The following is a 21,602-nucleotide window of genomic DNA, read 5'->3' as shown; positions in this document are numbered from 1 at the left end:
TGGTGTGTACAGCTCCACAGTTACACACCGCGGGACTGTGCAGCTAGACAAACCTTGTCCACTGCTCCTTTCTCTCTTTTCCTCCCCCTCACTAACAATCGCAGCAGCCGCGCACTGCTCCATGCGCTTCTGTGACCGTGTGTAGTTCACTGTCCCTGGGATTTCTCACCCACGAGCCCCAGGCGCGCTCCAAGCAGGCTCACGAGCCGTGCACGAGCACAGTGACGTCACGCCGTCCAGAAAGAGTGCGCCGAGCGCCTCTGGTGGCCGCGTGGGTGATTGCAATCTCTTGAAAGACCGCCACTCGGTGGACAAGTCGAGTCATTGCATTCTCCCTCCGTGCGCCACCGTGCCCCTAGTGGTCGTTACGGTCACTGCCTCGAACCAGACGTCTGCCGCCATCTAGTGTCCGTTCGAGGTCATTACACCCACACACACTGACCCTCCAACGCCTGCCGCCACCTGGTGGACGTTCGTGGTCATTACACCCCACTCAGGCTTCCACACACTCACTCACACACACACACACACACACACGCCCTCTTTCTTTGTACATAGTGTTTGCTGTTTAATAGATTAGATCTTCGTGTTTGATGTTTATTACTTAATTGTGTTGTTTTAATAAATAATTTCCAAATTATTTTTGAATAAATACAGTTTTGTTAATAAATGCATTTTAACTGAATTGATCGATTCTTGGTTATCATTGTGTATTTATTGTTGACAATTCACTGGTTTGTAACAGTCTGTGCTCGAATCTCACACCTTCCTTGTTATTTAATATTGTTATATTTACATAGAAATATTAACTTTACTTAAATAACCCTTTTGACAAACGAGACTGAAATTTGGTATTAGCTATTTCCAGCTTAGCTGGTGGTGCCCCGATTTAATTATTATTTGATAAATAATCAATTTATTCAAATTAATAATTTTTTATTAATTAATAATTTTTGATAATTTATTAACTTTTGAGTAATTACTCAATTACTCTAGGAGTTGCTGATGAGTAACTAGCCGTTTACTTTATTAGTAATTCCAATTTTTCCTAAATTACTTTTAGTAATCAATTACTTTCAGTAATCCATTACTTTCAGTAATTATTAATGCTAATTACCAACCATAAATCCCAACATATGGATCCATTGGGTTTTTCTCTTTTCTCTGTTAAAAGCCTCAATGAATGACTGTGTTGTATCTGGTGATATATAAATAAAGTTGAATTAAATTGAATTGAATTATTGTCAACTTGCTATCTTTCAAGAAAAGTAATTTGTGTAAACCTCACACACCATTCTCCTAGCACTGCGCTTTGTCGTGTATAATTATTCAAACCATTGCAGAAAACAACATCTGCACAAGAGAATGATGTTTGTCCTGTGATGAGCGGAAGAGGAAGCTGGGATCGGCTGCAGTTGGATGAAAACATATAGCTAATTGATGAGACCTTTTTGAAAGTATTCAGTATGTGAATATATAAGAACGAGCTTGCAACACTATCAAAGTCTGAGCTGCACAGGCAGTTGTCATCTGTGTATTGTCGCAACATTTCACTTCCGAATGTGACAGAACCAGAAAATGTGGCAGTAATTTGTGGAATCATTATCAACAGAACCAGCTTATGTGTTAGTAGAATGTGTTCAGAGGTGTAAAGGTTGTAATTACAGTAACCGAGTATGTATAATCCATTCCCAGTCTGTAATTGTTGACATTATAGAGGCTGTCGTACGTCCACTTTCAATCCCAACACCACAAAGTTAAAACACCATTTTTGTACTTAGTTAAAACTGCCAACTGATTAGGGTAACATTAGGAGCACTGAGGGGGCAAATGAAGGATGCTGATTACTTGAAAAGTTGAGAAGCAGAAGAAGACAAAATAGGCAGCTGAGGATTTGAGTTGATCATTATTTATCAATTATAATCAGAAGAAGAAACATCCAAGTGGTTGTGAACATCCAAGACTGTCATGCATGATGACATGTGTTGTCCAATAAAGCTGAAAAAAATTGGTAACTGTTGCGCAAGTCAAAGCAGGTTTCTCACTTACTACGTGACACTATTACATGTTGTCTGTTCTCTCTGCCTCTGTCTCTGTCTCTCTCTCTCTCTCTCTCTCTCTCTATTTATCTATCTATCTGACCCTAGCATGATCTCCAACAGTGGAACTGAGGTTGGTGGTCTGAAGCCTCTTGGCCTGATCTGTTTACGAGTGATGATCAAGCTTGACTGAATCGTTCAAAACCTGAGTCACTTTGCAGAATGGTGACTCACAAGTGATCACGTTCATTAACTCGTTCACAGAGTCATTCTTGCAACAGCCAACCAGCTGCAGAGAAGGAAACATAAATGTCACTTGTGCTACTGCTATTTTAACGCCCAACTGTAGAAATATATCACATTACTCACTGCAGTCGCCCTGTGGGAAAAGCAGCTGCTCTGCTGCTGCTAATCGCTGCTAAAATCAGCGATTAGCAGAATTAGCCATGCCGCTAACGCTGATGGCTGCTGGGCATGGCAGCTGCCGGCTCCTTAAAGTCACATGAGGCTTTCAGCTCGCTTGAGTCAGCTTGTTAGTGTGGTTCAGCACGAATGCCCGACTCAACTCGTCTCCGTGGTTCAACTCGAATTCCCGAGTCAGTTCGTCTCAGTGGTTCAGCTGGACTGCCTGAGTCAGCTCAAACATCGAAAGAGTCGTTCACCTCCACTGAATCGTTCAGGACTTATGTAGTGAGTTGAACTGCTCCGTTCACCTCGTGAGCAGGGAGGCTCCGCCCCCTCCCTCACCTAGAAAGTCTGCAGCGGTGCTGTTTCTGACTGATGGCGGAGAAACAACCCCCACATTGTTTGTTTCACAAAGCTTGTAGAAATAAATACATGGATAAATACATAAATGCACATTCAAACACAATGAATAATGTTAAAATGCGACTGTAGCGTGTATTGTGTTACCTTCAATATTGTGCCCTATAATTAGTTCTGCCCTCAACATCACATTATTTATTGATACCAGTAAAAACGAAAATCAGAATGTTGGAGGAAAAAATAAACTATGAAATCGTATGTATATATTACAGTAATATATACTGTATATCTGAAATTCTGGTTGTTGGGTACTTATTTAGTTTAATAATTAATTTAATTAATTTCCTGGTTCAAATAAACCTCAGAAACAATACACATAATCTGGAATAAGACGACCAGGGGCACTAAAAACTAGTGTGTACTTATTGTTTATTTTCCTCAGAAGTGTTTCAGCATTTTACTGTTAATACATGATTCTCCCCCGTGGTTGGTGTCGCAGTTCAGCTGAGCCTCCAGGTCCTGGAGCGGGTGGAAGTAGTGCGCATGCTCAACTGAATCAAATGACCCAGACAACCGCTTCACTTGGATGAACGACTCAAAAACCCTTGAGTCAGTTCAAGAAGTCGGCTTTCTCATCACTATTGTTGACAGTGAGTGGATGTCTGTATTTTCTGTCTGTCCTCTCCTTTTCTCTCCTTCTATCATCTAACTGAAACCAGAAAAGCAGAACGTCTCCTCCTCTGAGTCTGGTTCTGCAGGTTTCTTCGTGTTAAAAAGTTGAGTTATTCCTTTCTTCTGTGTCCTCTACTTGCTCATGTGGAATTGTTGGGTTTTCTCTGTAAAAAAAAAATCCTTGAAATGACTGTATTTTTTGGCACAATATAAATATAATTGAATTTAATCGATTTTGGCTAAGAAATGCCAACTAACCTTCACAATATTATTCCGGCAGAATGATAATTAAGATTTTCTAGTGAGGACGATTTGACAGATTCAATGATTTTTGCATGGTTTTGCTATTCAAGGGGTTCAAAGTTTTGAAAATGGTCTGGAATTGTACAACATTATTATTGTAATTTTAACAGCAAAAAAACGTTGGTTTTGGTGAAAGGCTGGTGGAGTTCATACACCAAATGCCCAACTCAGACTCCACTGTGTCCACCGTGATAAAATCTGAGATTATAAAAAACATGCAGCAGATGAAAAGAGGGAATGAAGTTATTCAAAGTCCCATGTCAGTTCAGGCTCAACAAGAAACAAGCAAGAAGCTGAGAGGTAATTAGAGCTCTGATTAGTGATAACAGAAAGCAGAGCCAGAAGGTGCAGAAGAGCAAAGTGAGTGCAAGGCTGATGGGCGTGAGCAGCACGTCTGCTCTGACTGAGAGGAAGAAACAAGGTAAGAAACACAGCATGTGAAGTTTATCACAGGCGACAAGATAGTTATATCACGACCACGAAACCAATCAAAACAAAAGGCTCCCAGTTAATGAGCTCGAAAAGTCACCATTAAATTCTTGACAAAACACTGAGCTTCCTGAACAATCTTTCAAGACACTGAGGGCTGCTGAAGAACACAAAGACCCTCACAAGATGTAATTTGCATCAGTTGGAAGCACTGGATGGGTTGTTTGCAAGCAGCATCAATATTATACAAGGAAATGTGAAGTTAGAAATTAAAGCATCCAAGCATTGTCAGTGAGTTTCTGAGGTGATCATAGAAACTGAATTGATTACATGCCAGCAAACATAGTGGGATGCAATTCATTTTCAAAAGACGCAATCATCTTAGATTGGACACTGTCATCATGGATGAGTCTGGTAATGGCTGGAAGCCAAACTGAAAAAGACCAATCAATGCAAAAGAAAGAGGGTGAAAGAGAAAGTAAAGCAGCGAAAAATGTAATTGACCAACGAGACCATGGAACTAGTTCACTGTGTGTGTGTGTGTGTGTGTGTGACACTTACAGGCTCTGTCGTAGCTCTGCTGTATCTCTCGATGTTCCCAGTGACTGAAGATTCTTCTCTAACGTAACAACTGCAGGGACAGATGAGCGAAACACAGAATTCATTTTTCTGCACATTTTCTCAAATCTAAATTGAAACCAAACTGAACATCTTTGTTTCAGTTATTATATTAATTAAGAGTCACCGGTGAGACTGACCCGACCAAACAGTCATGTCATCAGGTGAGTACCCGCTTTGTATGTGGCTGTTTATAGTCGTCAAACAATCACCGTGGAGACACTTCGCACACCTACAACAACATGTTACATAACCGGAGTCCTTTTCTCATCAGATCATTACCACGGTGTGTAACCATGGGCCACTTCTGCAATGTCAAACACTGACAACCATACAAAGTTTCATGTGAAGCTGCTCAGATAAACACATTTCAAATCAAAAGGCAGTACAGGCTTTTTTCTCCATTTCTAAATAATTCTCATTTCTGCTGCCAAAACACAGGAATACATTTAAAGCTAATGCCACTAAAGACATGTTTTAAACTGAAACGAATTAAAGAGAAGTTTAAAAAAACAATTAAAATGCATCTGCTTGATTTTTTAACAGTGAGACCCTCATCCAAGAAGGAATAGTTTACACACACACACACACACACACACACACACACACACACACACACACACACACACACACACACACACACTGAGTTGCAGTGACAAATGGTCATTTTACCGTTGGCGTTTATCTGGAAGATGTTGGATGAGGTCGTCTGGAACAGGTCTTGCAGTTCTGCAGGGCTGACCTGTGTGGCTTCAGAGAAAACACGGCGTGAGCACACACTCCTCGGACCAGTGGAGCGACACGGCTGACCACACACTAACAGCACTGAGAGGTGACAGCCAGAAAACTAGATGCTGTTGCTGCTGTTTGCATTCACATTACGTGCCACCTGAAAGCAACCACAGATCCGATGTTTGTCTTTGACATTTTTCAGATCGTCCACTAAAACAAACCAGGACAAAATGCGGATCATTGAACGACCTGACTGGAACTCTTCTGCCACAGACACCAGTCCTCCTGCCTCCGCTCTCTTCTGCTCTCTTCTGCTCTCTTCTGCTCTCTTCTGCTCTCTTCAACTCCCGTAACTCCTTCCACTGTTGATGACGATTAATTCAGGGTACTTTTTCTCTGTCTCTTAGGCCCCATTTACATGACAAATGACAAATACGAGTGTATCCACAAAACTTTCTTCACTTTGGGGGGGTCCGTTTACACGGCGATGCACTGTATCTGTAAAGTTTTTAATCCGGCTCCTGTCATGGATTTTTGATGAATTGCAGTCCTGGGCCAAGTGCGACGTCAGAAATCTTCCACGAGCATAAGTCAATAATTCTCTAACTATACTGGTACTCAGTCAGTCTACGAAACAAAGAAAACAGGCTGGGAGACGAGATCTGGATGCAAACTGAGTTTTATTGCTAAAACCCCGAGCCCAGGTCTACCAGTGGACACAGAGTCAGTGCTTCTCGGTTCAGCCCTTAAACACACTCCTCAGGGGTCTTCCCCACCCATCAGACACATCCCATTTTCTTCTTGATCACTCAACATTAATCTGGAATAACCGTGTTTTCTATAATGGGTTTAGGAAGCCCCTTCTTTATCTAATTTTGTTCATGCCCATTTCTAATGGTAACCGCCATTTGACTTGGCTCCAGGTTTTTTCATGGCTATTCTGGGATACAGTTATAATTACCTGAGATTGATTCCAGGCCTCTCCACGGCTACCCTGGGACACAGTTATAATTGTCCGTGATTGATCACCATTTTTTTAATAAAACATTTATGAGCTTATTACATTGTTTTGGTTCAACCAGCATGCATAGTGTTCGGTTACACAGACACCCATAATACAATGTTACAAAGAATAAAAGATCATTATTCAACACTCCCAAGGTGGAAAGATTCTTTCACGGCTGTTAATCCCTTCTGCGGAGACTACCTGAGATTATGGAGCGGTCTTACGGATTATTCAGTTGTAAACAATCATGGCGGACCCATAATGGTTTGACTCCTGAATCTAGTTTTACCACCTATATCAGCAATTTTGTAGTTGAGACTCACCCTTGATAGCATCCGATGTGTCATCAATCCATATGGATGTCAGGATCTGTCCATTTTCTTCCCGTTTATAGTGTATTGTTCTCTGCACACGTCTGTGTGGTTTCATTAAAAAATCCAGCAACATCGCCCTCCCGTGGCCGTCTTACAAACAACATCGTTGTTAGTGTGTCCGCTGCTGCAGTGTAAGCGCACTACTTTTTTTTTAACGGATCAGCTGGTGTCACATGAAACATTATCATGTAAATGGGGCCTTTGTTGATTCCCTCTATTATAGGGATGAGCCGGATACTCGTTTCAGACATTTTCTTCTATTTTGGTTTGGATGATATTTAAAGTTACTTGTTTTGTAATGTACGCGGTGCCTTTGACAAAGCAGAGCTGAAAATGACTCGTGTTGCATCGCAAACTGCCTCCACTCCGGTCGCGTTTTTTTTTTTTTTACCGTCTGCTTGCTCTTAGTTTGGCTGGTGATGTAAAGTCAGTTGGAAAACTTTGCTCGTACTGAACGCGGTGCTTTTGAGAAGAACACAGTGAACAAGGCTGATATATTATTTCCCTGTTTGCCACCACTGGATGTTTACATGAATCACCAGGTTCACACATCATCATTAAAAAAATAAACAGTTTTACAGACCACTTACACATACACACATATAACTAAATACATAAAGTAGCCTATATTAATATGTTTATTGTATATGGCTGTTCATAAAAATAAATATAATATAAATATTATAAATTAAGCTTAATATAGTGTATAGTGTTTTTTATATATAAAACAATGAATCTCAATTCTGAGGCTGTTCTGTGACTAATTTTCAAATAGTTGTAACCCAGGTTAAAATCTGTCACTATACTAGTTTTGTGTATACTGGTTCTGCCCCTTTAAATTTTCCGTGCGTCGTGCGTGCCCTTCGACCCCACGTAGCCGGTCACGTGACTGTGCTCAGCCAATTGCGCAGTGGAGCACTAGTGTTTAACCTGGTTGCGGCGTCTTCCTCATTGAGAGGTGTGGGGAAGCCGGCCGACAGCTCCGCAGCAGGTTCGTGTCTAAAAATATTCACTCGTGTGGTTGATTCGTCTCGTATCTGTTAAGTTAAGCTTATTGTTGTAACTTATAGAACGTCCTACTGGGCTGCAGGGTGTCCGTCGCCGCCATCGTGTTGCGTAGCATAGAGGAACTGGTGAGTACGTTTTGAACGAATGAGCTACATGCTACATGCTAAGCTAGCGGCGCCGAACATTAACATTGGCGTTAGCATTAGCATTGGCATTGGCCATCTAAAGGTTTTAATGTATGTCACGAAGGTCATTTGCTGTGAACAAACTGTGCACACAGATCTAAGTGTGTTTACATGCATTGAAATAATTGGATTATACAGTGCTGTTTGATTTCTATGAGCTTTGTGCAGGTAATACAAGGCTAATATGGCATTTTTGTTTGTCAAGCTTTCATGTTGTTTGTAGTTATACATTTGATTGTTTTATTTTGTGTACACATGGATGTATGTGAACAGATGCATGTGAACTTTAGCTACAGTTAAAACAACTTAGTTTCTATAGCCCTATTATTTATTGGTCTGTTGTGGCATTACAGGCCAGGTTCTCTCTGTCTCTTGGGAGAATATTGATGGCGAGCTGAACTAAGGCTGGGAGCCTACCATCTGAGCTGAATCCACTGAACAGCCCCCCTGCTGGTCTGGTAGGAAGGTTGTTCGCAGCCTGTCCCCCACACACTCTCCATCCTCCGACGCCCAACCCTCACTGGCACATTCCCTTTCCCCAACAATAACCTGGACTTTTCAATATGAACTCTCACAAACCCTCGTGGGTTATCGCGTTGGTTGGTTGGACCGAAACCAAACTTTTGGGACAATTCTTTTTGGTTTGGTTTATGTGTGTGTATTTGCTGTAAGTCCTTTGTCATATTCCACCAGCTAATAATCATACAGTGCACTTAACTATCAAATTACCGGTACCACTGTAAGTTGTAAATATTCTGGGGTTTTCTATTTTTTTTCGCATGGTTCTGTTTTGTATATACTTTATTTAAATCCCTATTCAATATATGGTGCCTGCACCGAATTTAAATCATTGTGTCGTGTTGTTCCTGACCATCAGCTCCTGTAGTCGAACTTAAGTCTTCTGTGATCCCACTAGTATATATATTACTATTCTTTAACTAGTAGTGTTAACAATACTTTAATACTTATCAGTGAAAGCGATTACCCGCTACATAAACAATACATAAAGCAACTTCTGATCAATCCGTATCAGTTTCAGACATAAAATAATGTACTGATAAGCCCCACCCAGTTTTCCTTGAGCCACGCCCACTTCCGGTTGAGGACCCACCCGCTCCAAGTCCAGATATGGATTCAGATCATTTAAGATGGTTGAACAGATACAGATACAGATAGTGGTGTACTCGCTCATCCCTAGCCTCTATATCCCCACTGATCCTCCTCGGTCACATGTCCCTGACATACATGATGACCTCATGTGATAACAGTCCCTCCCTCTACATCCTATTATATATTTTCTCAAGATCCAGAAAGATGCAGCTCAGCTCCTCTCTTTATTTATTTTGTTTTCTTTGGTCTGCAGAATGATAAACTGATTAGTTACAATTCGTGAAAAACTGGTGTCTCCCTCTTTTTTCACCTTTGCTTACTTTTGTATCTTTTCAGATTCAATGATCATTGTTATATTTCAATAAAACTTGGTTCATCTTTCCAATTCAAAATTCAAAGTCTGAAATTATCATTTTGAATAAAATATTGATATTTCACATTACTAATAAAAAGAGAATCTTTTGTGAGAGAAATTGTTATCAACAGTGATTGTTGGTTTCAGCTACAGATTCTCTGTGAGGATCCACACCTCCTCCAGCACTAGATCCTCCCTCACTGACACTCCTGCAGGTAATCAACTAATTGATTGCTCCACCTCTTCAGCCCTGCAGTGAGGAGGGGCCGGTGCCAGAAGATTGTGTCTATGTACCAAGTCACCAGCTCCTCTCATGAGCTCCACGACTCCCTGCTTCAAGCGCCCTCGGCCTCCCCGCCCCGCTGTGCAGCGTGCCTCCCTGCTGCAGTCTCCTCGCCTGCACACTCTGCATCCCAGAGTCTCCGCTCCCTCGTCTCCCAGGTCTTGCAATAGAAATAAATGATTGCTAACTGTACCTGCTCTGTTTTGGGGTTCCAGACACTCCACACACCGGCTCTCAGCTGTAACATTCTCAACAATGCTTTAATATGATGTATAAATATTATTAAAATGTAATCCATGCTGGCATGATTTAATATTGCTTCTGGTCTTCTAAGAATTAAATATAAACGTTAAAAGGAAAATTGGCAGCCCTTTGATGAATTGAAGTCCAGAACATGAAAGCACTTTGAAGCGTTGGAGGCTTCTGGTCTGCTTGGCTGGTTAATAACCCAACCACACATACTGGTTGTCCTCCTCCTTTTCCCAGCAGTTAACACCACTTAGATATGAGAACAGTTCAGAATCATAACATAAAGGGAAACCATTCCTACTGTACGTTCTCCACTCGTCCAAGGCTCTTTGCTGATCCAAGCTTCAGACATTATACATGGTGATTGAAGGATGCAACAAGGTGATGCAATGGCAATTTTATGTATAATGTCCCTTGAAACTATTTTGAACCTTCAGTAATGCATCTATGTGCCAGGACAGGCCATCAATAACCCAGAGAAGTGCTTTAGAAAGTATTTACAAAAGGACATAGAAAGAGATGATGGTTCACAATGTGAATCTGTAGCATGTTAGTCATTTGCTTGTAATTTATATTCATAAAACACAGGAGATTTTTCATTAGTCCAGTGCAGGGCAGCATTTGAATAATTCTGTCTGAAGGAGCACTGTCAGTACCAATCAATAGATGCTGACTATTGCGTAACATCTTTCTAAAACTGCTAATTAAATGTTTTATTCTCTGATCTCATGTTGCTTCTTATTTTCATCTTAGTGGCTATTTAAAAATAGGTCAGTAGTCAGTGTTCTTCCCTATTTAGTTCCAATTCAGCTCCTCACTATTTGCCATACCACGTGTTATTTGGCTCTGAGGAACCAACTGCGAAGGTGCAACTGTCACTCACAGCCAAGCAGGAAAAAACAGAAAGCAATGTCTGTAACTGCCAAACAGTGCAATAATTATTTCAAAATGAAACAGAACATTGTATTTTCAACTGACATAATGCAACGACCTTAAAAGTACCTTAAAACTTTTTAAACCTTCAAACGACCTATGCAGCCTGAAAAGAATCAGGCTACATAGCAATGATTTATGGTTGTCATCTCTGGGCTCCCAGAAAACATTCCAATAAAACCATCAGCACACAGTGGACTTCCAGTAGTGCAGTGGTTAGCACCATCACCTTGTGGCACTTTGGGTTGGAATCCAGGCCATTGGTTGTGCTGCACGTTCCCTCTGTGGGTTACTTGTTGTCTATTCAGTGATTCAACATCAACCACAGTCCGAATGCAGATGTACTGAACTGAAAGCTCTGAATTTACCAGCACCTCCCTCTGTGGTCCCGCCGTGTTCCGGGGTGAGTGCAGCTGGAGTACGGGGGGCGCGCTAGCTCAGGCGTGGCGCTCCCGGGGGGGGCTGGGTAGTGGTTCTCCCTCCCTATTCACAGTTGACCCTAACCCTAATCCTGGGGGTTGGAGGGTGGCTGTCCTCCGGCCGGGCCTGGCTGGGCCTTCGCTCTTCCTGGTCTGGGGGGGGGGGGGGGGGTGGTCTGGGGCTCAGCGGCTGGGGCCCTCTCTGTCCCGCCGGGACACACACACACACACACACACACACACACACACACACACACACACACACACACACACACACACACTTCCAGTCCTCATTGACGATTTGCTGCTGATTTTTCTTATTTTCTGCTTTTGTTCTGTCAGTTATCAAAATCATGTTGTTGTTTTTTGTTTAGTTTAGTTTTTTTGGTTTTTGTTTTGTTCTTGCTCTTGTTTAGTTTTTTTCTTTCTTCTCTTTTTTTGTTCTTTGTTTTGTATCCTTTTTGTTTTTGCTTTTGTTACCATTGTTGTGATTATTTTGGTTTTTGCTCTGTTGTTGCTCAGGCTGGTTTAATCTCATGGCAGTTGGAAAATATTTAGATCAATGTGATTACTGTATTTATAAAAAAAAAAAATGTAGCATTAACAAGGGTATGTATCTCCCCACCAAGTCTTTCTCTGTCTCTCCTCTCCCCTCCTCTCCTCTATCCTCTCACCCCAACCGGTCCTCAGAATTCCTCCACCTCTGACTCTGGTTTCTACAAAGTTTCTCCCTGTTGGAGGAGTTTTTCTTTCCACAGTCGCAAACACACCTGCTGCTCATGTGGATATGTTGGGCTTTTCTATTTTCTCTTTAAAAGCACAGTGGAATGACTGTAATGTATTTAAAATGTCTTTTTTTAATAAAAAAAAAGAACTTGTTAGCTTATAGTTCAAAGTTGTATTTCATGTTCAAAGCCACCGAATGTGGGGCTTATTCATGAACACGACATGCTCCACTTGCACAACCCTGCAGGCTCTGATCATGCTGAACAATGTTTTGAGTTTCATATGCTGCTTTTCAAATCATGTGTTTCTGTAGTTGTTTCTTTCAACAGGCTATCACCAAACAACCACACAGTTCTGCTAAAGTGGCCTGACAGCATACCCCATGTGACCCCTATTACAATATCTGGCACATTATGTGGGGAAAACCAAAGAAAGGACCCCGAGGTGTTGACATGCTGAGATGTGCATCAGTTAACAAGCTGAAATATTTGCTGTTCAAAGACAAACCCTCAACGTCCAGCTCTCCAAACGGTGGAGGTAAAAAAAAAAAGAGCTGAAGCAGGATGTTCCAGCTAATATTTCTCTTATAGAAAACATTTTGTTTAAAACAATGCAGATGGAATATAATTTAGAATAAACACATCCAAAGGTCTCTGGTCTCATTACTCTCCAGTCTTTTCACTTGAGGGGTTACTTGAGGTTTTGATGACTTGCTCATTTCTTCCTTTTTTTAAATCACATTTTGGAAGCAAGCTATGAGATAAAATAATATTGGAAAGTTTACACTGAGAAAATCAACTTATATGGCCTTGTATCATTTTCCATACTGAGGGTGAAATATGAGTGCTGAGAAATGAATTGTGGTCACAGGTTGTGTGGATACTCTGGTTTTACAGAACTAATGACTGTTAAAGGCATAAAAATGCAGCACGGTGTCTTTTATTTCACTTTGCATGAGGAAAATAAGAAAAGAAACCACAATGGGCTGACAGCCACTTATTTCACGCCACCGAGTGCCTATGACTGAACTGGCTACGACCAATCTGTCAGGGTGAGGTCTCCTTTAAGAGTGGGCGGGCCATAGGTCTGGGCGCTCCAGCACCACACCTGTGGCCACTTTCTGTAATCACCCTGCCCTATATATGTCCTGTCTGTGTGTTTGTTCATTGTTGGTTGATGTCTCGTTCGTCCGGTCCCGTGTTTCAGACTTCATGTCTGCTGTGCTCCTCAGAGCGACCTGCAACGCTATTGTCTGTAAAGCCATCGCCAATAAAAGACTTGATTGAACTCAGCCTGCCTCCAGAGTCCTGCACTTGGGTCCTGTCTGCTATCCGCGACACAATCATGGAACATTGAAAGACATAAAGCTGAGCTGACAAATCTATTTTTTGAAGAATATATGTTAAAAAAGGGACAACATCAAATTTGGATTAATTAATTGTTGGGAATAGTGGAAATTCTGACATGTCCAGTAATTATACAGAATTATTCTGCATTGTTCTTACAATAATAGAAGTGAAAACACGAAACCTTGTGGAAGCCTCTCATGGAGAATCGATCTGCAGTGAGGACGATGGACTGGACAGGGGAAGAGAAAATGGAATAGCACTGAGCCACCGGCTGGCAGTGGGAATGGAGAGTGTGCTGTATAAGTTATGTGGGCTGGGCCATTTTCCTTGTTCTAAAGCAGTGATTCCCAACCGGGGGTACACGGACCCCTAGGGGTACGCAAGGGTATTGCAGGGGGTACGCAGAAAGATTATAAATTAGCCTACAGTATCCACACACAAAAAAAAAAAATATACTATATTATATTTGTTAAAATGCCGACGGGATGACTGTTTTGACCTGTAGATAGTGGAAAGTTACTGAGTGCATTATGGGAATTGAAGTCTTTTTCTGTCTGTGTGAAGGTTTACCAATAGGAAACTAGTCTGCTCAGTGACGGAGATTACGTCACTGACGCCCCCTCTACCGGCGTCCAATGGGAAGAGGGGAGAGAGCGAAGCGCGGGTTTAACTTCTGCTTGCAGCAGAAGACGCTCTCTCTGTCCATTCCTCCTCGTACTGAGCTCACCTGTTTCATCCTTGGCTGTTTTCCTTCGCGTTTATCGGCTAAGTATAAGACAAATCTTTGTTAGCCCAGTATTTCTGTCTTTTGTAATAAATTACTGTTGATCCATTTTCAAGGTTTGTAGTACTCTGACTTACTGTTTTTTCTCCTTCTTCCCGGGAGATCAGTCCTCTCCTGCGTGCGAGGGAACACAACAGGACATATTGTATTATATCATGACTTTTAGTAAGGCCATACGTTTATTTTCCATGAGTAGCAGTTCGTCCACAGTGATTGTAACACTACAATGCACATAACATGAAAAGACTATAAAGTGGCGCGGTTTAAAAAAAAAAAAAAAAAAAAGGTTCACGTTCTTGCTGCGGGCGTGCACGATTCGCGAAGCTAGCTCACTCTAGCTGCATACCCACTGTAAACATGGATGCATGGCTAGGCAGGAGTAAACGTCCAGCTACCGCTACTGCTACCGTCGCCTCGGACGCAGGCACAGGGGAGCCCAGTGGAAAAAGGAATTATGAAAGACTTATGAAAGACAAGCAAGCGCAAGTGTCTCATTAAAAGGTATGTTTTTACACTCACAATAATTGTTTTATTTAAATGAGCAGTTGGATAGATAGAAAGACAAAGGGTTAAATATAAGTACACATTAAGGCGAATAATCACACACGAGAGAGGGGGTACTTTTCACATGGAAACCAGCTCAAGGGGTACACTGGTCAAAAAAGGTTGGGAACCACTGCTCTAAAGCACATGTCACTGCAAATGACAGGGAGGGTTAATGGCCTGGAGCCATTACAGGCAGCTGAGATCAACATTGCGACCTGTATAAGCAGCCATCTCCACCACCCTTTTGTTGAATACTTTGTGCTGAAATGACTGCGGTTGCCATTTTTTCCTGACATGGTCAAAAGGACCAGGTTATAGATTGAAGGTAGAGGAGCCAAAAAGCTAAAAGGTCTCAGTATGTGATGAGTAAGGGATCAAAATATTGTCATGAAAGAGAGAGGACGAGCTAAGAAGAGGGAAAGGTAGCAGCAAAGCAGTGAAACTGAGTAATGGCGCAGGATGGACAAAGAAGTGTGAAACCTCCATTGTACACCACAAGTCATTAACTCCACTCTCTCAGCTGTGCTGACAAATTGTCCAGGTAATAACATGATTGCATGTGGTCAGTCAAGCAGTGTTACAAGATTGTGATACATTTGCAAATGGCTCGTTTTTCAACTGAAGGACCTTTATTGCATTTTTAATGTTATCTCAGCACACACACACACACACACACCCACACACACACTGTCCACATTTCATTGTGTATGATGGATGTCTCTCCAGTGTTCAGGCCACAACAAAGGTGGCTCAAGTCTCACCGGGTGAGCACCTCACTGGATGATCACTTCATTGGGTGAACGCCTCACCTAACCCTAACCCACCGTGTCGTGCAGGGCTATGATGAGGTTTACGTCCGTGATTGTGTTAGTAGCTCAGTCTGCCTGGTGGAAACACCCTGAGATAAAAGAACACTAGTGACTGACCAAATACCAAATACTGCTGCTCTGGCTTGGAGTTGCATTTTTGTGATATTGTTTTTACCCTGTTTTTAAGTCACTGTTTACTGTGGTTTTTACCCTGTTTTTTTCTCATTGTTGCCCTTTTTTAATATTATTACTTTTAACTGTGAAGCACTTTGGTCAACCTTGGCTGTTGTTTTAAATGTGCTATAAAAAATCAAGTTGAATTGGATTGGATCTCTTGGCTGCTAGCATTGTTCCATTATTACTACTAACTTAATGATTATATTTTGTGTGTGTGTGTGTGTGTGTGCGTGCGTACGTACTCGTTGAGAATGGTCAAAATGATAAAAAAAACACTGATAGTAGTTGAACTGTTTATACTGTAAACTATGTTGTTTACAGTATATTATAGTAAAATAGAGCATATATCCATTTCGTAGCCTCGAGTGAATTAATTTGTTGAAATAAATTTAGTTTTATATCCATGTTTTTGTGATGAATAGAGTGTGTACTTGCAATGATAAAACGCAGACTGTATTTTATGGAAACGGCTGCAGACGCTTCAGTTCTCTCTTGAAGTTTGGTTTAATGAGATTGAAAACATGGAACAATAACCTTTGAATGAAATAATACTCAGTGAATACTGAAGCTCTCGAACCAGGACTTCCAAATGAAACACAACACTGGAGTTTAGAAGTGTATTTCATCCTATTTTTATATGTGTAAACTTGTTTGTTTGGTGAATTGTTAAAATGCATCTCTGAGTTATTTGTAATGCATTCACTTGTGTTCCTGGATTCTGAGCAAACTGAGGATGAATTCACTGTGGTTGTTTTCCTTCATCACACTGTAAAATCCTAAGTGATGAGTTTCAGGTAGACCTTCTCATTCGTCTCTGTAGAAATGTAGAAACTGTTGAAGGGTTGTGCCTGCCATGTTAAATTTGTTTCATATTTTCTGAACTGAAATTACAACAATTTTTTTTTTTTTTTTTTTGTGGTTACACCAGGACTTGACAAGGCTCCAAGGCTTTGCTATTTCTTTTTTCAAACTGCATTTTAATTGAATACATGATCAAAGAAGATGTGATTTAGTTATGTGATGCACTATGTAATCATGCCAAGCTCTAAATTCACATGTTAGTGTTCCTGTCCTTTGTTAGTTGGATGAGTAATCCATCTTATGTCTCATCTGAAACCGGTCAATACAGAAGCAGAAACCTGATGCTCCTGATGCACACTGCAGCAGTTGCTAATAGTGCAACTCATGCTGAGGTAAATATCCACATCACTGTTCAGACAAATAGCACCGGCTTCCTCTTGCCCTTTCATGACTTTCTGTGAAAAGCTTGTCGAAAACCGGTATCATTTTGTAGACGGAAAATCCCCATCAGCTTGTGAGTGGAGTTATGGGATATGACTTTAGATACATTGCTTTTAAGACATTAATCTCGGAGTGAAAGAGAATCAAAGGGCCAGTTTCATGGCAACACATTCCTTTAAAGCTTTTAATTCCTCTATCTTTTATACCAATTCTTCCAAACCTGGAATGTTCAATCTGATCCCAGCTAACAGTGTGTGAAGTCAACTCTCTCGGGACAAGGGTCGTAAGTAAGCTTCTCATCAGCGTGTGTTCGTCACTCTCTTTGCCTGCATCAGGTGTATGGCTATTTCTGTCATTCCAAGTGGAAACTTATTTTGTGCCTGCCTCTTTAAGAGGCGTCGCACAATTATTACAATCCTAGGAAGGCGCCGTTTTTTTGTATTCCGCTTCTTCTTCTTCCGCCGCTTTTACGGAGCCCTACTAGTCCCGCACCGTTTGGTGTAGATACACAATGATACATCAGAACGTGCACAATTATCGGGATCGGTGCGGATCTATTCAGATTATGGATATCGCAAACGGTTTCCGAACAAAACGTAAAAAACGCCGAACATCTGCCATCAGGACGATGCAATTGACACCTGTCTCGTTCACCCAACATCCAATCAAGGGAAGCTTTGTTGGTCATGTGACCAGTGCAACACTGAGCCAATCAGCCATGGCGGCCAGCGGTAGTGACGGTCTGTAAATTCTGCATGAGACATTAAACCACACATTGCAAATCACCAGAAGTTATGAAACAACATATGTGGCGAGCTTTTAATGACGTGTGAAAATGTTTTCAAAGAAATTACATTTACTGTATGCAATGTTTTACATGCAGAAAATAGTTCAATTGTCTCCTGTTTGATTATTTTTGAATGTCCATTGAATACTCCTAATCTGTGCAGTGCTTGTTGTGGCAAAAACACATTTTAACAAACATAACCACGTCATTGACGGTGGTGCTAGAAGTACTATTGCAGGGGGAGGTATGAATGAGACAGGTATCGATTGCATCGTCCTGATGGCAGATATTCTGGCTGTTTTGCAGCTGAATTGTTTTTGCAGCTGAATTTTGAATTGACAGTGAAATAGAACATAGTTTAAGCAACAAGTTCAAAATACAGACACGTATGTAACCAACCATCAGCACACCAGGTCGCTGTACCATTGTATGTAATTAGGGCTGCAGCTACCTAATATCTTTTTCAAGTATCAAAAAACATTAATAAACGCTGCTTTTAAATTGTGCACTGTCACATTCAGAATGTGATAAAAGTTACAAGCCCTGTCTCAATCAGACAACGTACTCTGTTGTAAACTCGGTTTACAAGAAAGTACAATATTTACTTACCAGATCAGTGTGCTAAGCGCAACTCATCCCAAAACTCAGATGAAAACTGAAATTGTTGGGAGCTCCAGGTGGCTGTAGACAACGTACATCTTTGTACGTTGTCTACAAGATGTACGTTGTACGTTGTCTACGTTGTCTTTGGGTTGTCTACACTGTGGGGCCGACGCTGGAATGCTTCAGCCTCTGTCTGTCTGTACGGAGTCTTGATACATTTTTCAGATCCGAGAAACGTCGGGTGTTGTAAGCAGTGAAATATCTCCACATTGTTGTTTTCAGTGTACGGTTAAATCTTTCAAACACGGAGGCCTTTAGATTGGTGGCTGTGGAGAAATGTGTGATGCTGTGTTTCTTGTATAGAAGCTGATTCCTTCAGTAGATTGAACCATGTTTGGGGGTAGACCAATTGACACATACCCGCGAACCACTCCCCCCCTGCAGCTCAGTGGCCTGGCCAGCTCCACAGTGGAACTTGAGCGTGTGTTGTTTTAACCAGCCTTTTGCAGGCGTCTAGAGGACAGGGTGACATAAAACCCTTGGTGACCAATCTGCTCCATGGCGCTCTGCAGACGTGGGAGTGCTCAGGCCTCTGTCTGTCTGTCCGTACGGCTTGTCTTCAGTCAGTTCCACTTTTTGTAGCTCTGCCTCGTAGAACAAACCGTCGATAAGTTCTCTGTCATGATCTTTGAGATTGTATACGGAGGGAGTACGGGGCGACGCATTCTGACATGGTAAATACTTCGTCCGTAAAACTCTGCTCGTACTTTTTTATCAAATGTTCCTCTCACTCTGGATATTCTGGCGAGGTCGCCCTCCTTAAATCTAAACTTTCTTTTCCAACCAGTGCGAGCTTGTCGTTGCGCTGTATAGATTCTGAAAAAGTTGGCGTGTATTTTCAGACGTCACCTCCGCGAGGGTCATCTTTATGCTTCATTGAAAAGTGTTGTTGTAACTTCTAACCAAGTCTTGCAAAACCTCGAGATAACGTCCGGTGTTGTGAGCCATGAAATATCTCCACATCCTCGTTTTCAGTGTGCCGTTAAATCTTACAACCACGGATGCCTTTAGATCGCTGGCTTTGGAGAAATGTGTGATGCCGTATTTCTTCATCAGAATCTCAAATTTATTGTTAAAAATTCCTTCCTCGGCATAATTTTGTACTTTTTCTGCTTTCTGGCTATCGCAAAAGACTGACTCAAAAGCCTGCACGACCTCACTACCGGTCTTCTTCTTTAAAGCATGCACGTAGGGCTGGTCACTATAACTCTGTTCCTAGCAAAATGTACCCTAGCTGGTTTGTGCAGAGTATAAGGTATCTTGACCGGATAAAAATTATTTCACATCTCCTGTCTTCACTTTTCTACCCGTCTTGTTTCAAATGGCTTCACGAAACAGCAATATTACAACAGCACGAAACAGCAATATGGGTTCCCCATAGCTGCCAGAATTTGGAGTTGTAATATTGCTGTGTCACAGACCGTTTCTCAGCCATGTTATCTTCAACAGTTACGAGGTTTAACTGACCTTATGTGGGAGAAAGAAGTACTTTATTTAATTTCATCTAAAATCTCAAGTCTAGGCTATAAGCTGTCGTTGTTGTTGTTTGATGTTAGAATTAAATCTAACATTAAACCTGTATTCAGATAATTAAACAATTAAAAACCCTCTACTACCCCTGAATTAAACATTTAAACTAAACCTTGCATTAAAACCCCGTGTATGTTCTCTTACATATGCGGAGGTTGTATTTAAGAGTTCAATTTAAATTCTTCAAAGTAACCTTAATTTAATAAAAAACTCTTTGAAATTCTCATCAGAACCCTTATAAACTAATTTAGGAAGTTGTAACACACCTGCTAAGTTCACCAAAGTAACCGTTCAAAGTTCGACTCTAACATCAAACTGTTTAAGACCATATATACAGAGAATTAAACATTAAACGGTTTAAAAACATCTCCTAATACAGGTATTAAACATTTAAAACATCCCTAATACAGGTATTAAACTATTCAAACCCTTGTATACAAAGAAATTAAACTATTTAAACCCTTCAGGATTAAACAAAATAACCTTAATTCAGTAAAAACTCTCCATAATTTAATTTAGGAAGTTACCTGCGCACCTGTTCGTTTCTTCAAAGTAACTTTAAAATAATAAAATCCTCATAAAATCATCATAAAACAACCATAAAAAACCATAAACATGAATTTGTGACCTCCAACCCCCTTAGCCCCGCCCCTTTTTGAGCCGGACATCAATCGTTTAGGGGCCATAAATCAGTTTGACTCATAGCACATCTATAATCTCACTAATGTCTAAACAGAGTTAATCTACTCTGTAGGATATTAACAGAAGTCGAGTTCAAACAAAATTTGGTTTGTGCTTTAAATCACTACTTCAAGTAGCTACTGATTTAAAAAAAAAATATTTATAAGCTTATATTAATTTTAATACTAAAATTAAAATCAAAATGAGGTACAATCAGAGCATATATACATATTACTAGGGATAAGCATTTCAGACGAGTATTCGGTACAGATAAAGCATTTTTGAGTTTGAGCATAATACAAAGTAAAACTCAATACCCCTGCTCGTGCTGAAGGAAAATCCTCATTTGGTAACTGAGTGTCTTCACGCTCTCGGATTGTCCAGTCACACACAGCGCCCGCCCCTCCAGACACACAGAGTGACAGTCGCTCCTTAGGACTTATTCAGCTCACCTCTATTTCGGTTTGTATGATATTTAAATTTACTTGGTGAAGTTGTTTCATAACATACACGATGCGATGCATTTGACAAGTAGAAACACCGTCTGCTTGCTCTTAGTTTGGCTGCTGGTGTAAAGTCAGTTGAAAAACTTTGCTGGTACTGAACGTGGTGCTTTTGAGAAGAATACAGTGAACAAGGCTGACATATTATTTCCATGTTTGTCAACACTGGATGTTTACATGAATCACCAGGTTCACACACATCATTAAAAAATAAACAGTCTTACAGACCACTGACACACAAACACATACACACACACATATAGCTGAACACACATATTAGCCTATATTAATATGTTTATTGTATGTGGCTGGTCATAAAATAAAT

This window comes from Blennius ocellaris (assembly GCF_963422515.1).
Source record: "Blennius ocellaris genome assembly, chromosome: 8".
NCBI classification, from domain to species: domain Eukaryota; kingdom Metazoa; phylum Chordata; class Actinopteri; order Blenniiformes; family Blenniidae; genus Blennius; species Blennius ocellaris.
The sequence above is the reverse complement of the archived record's forward strand: the minus strand, read 5'-3'. Positions refer to the sequence as shown.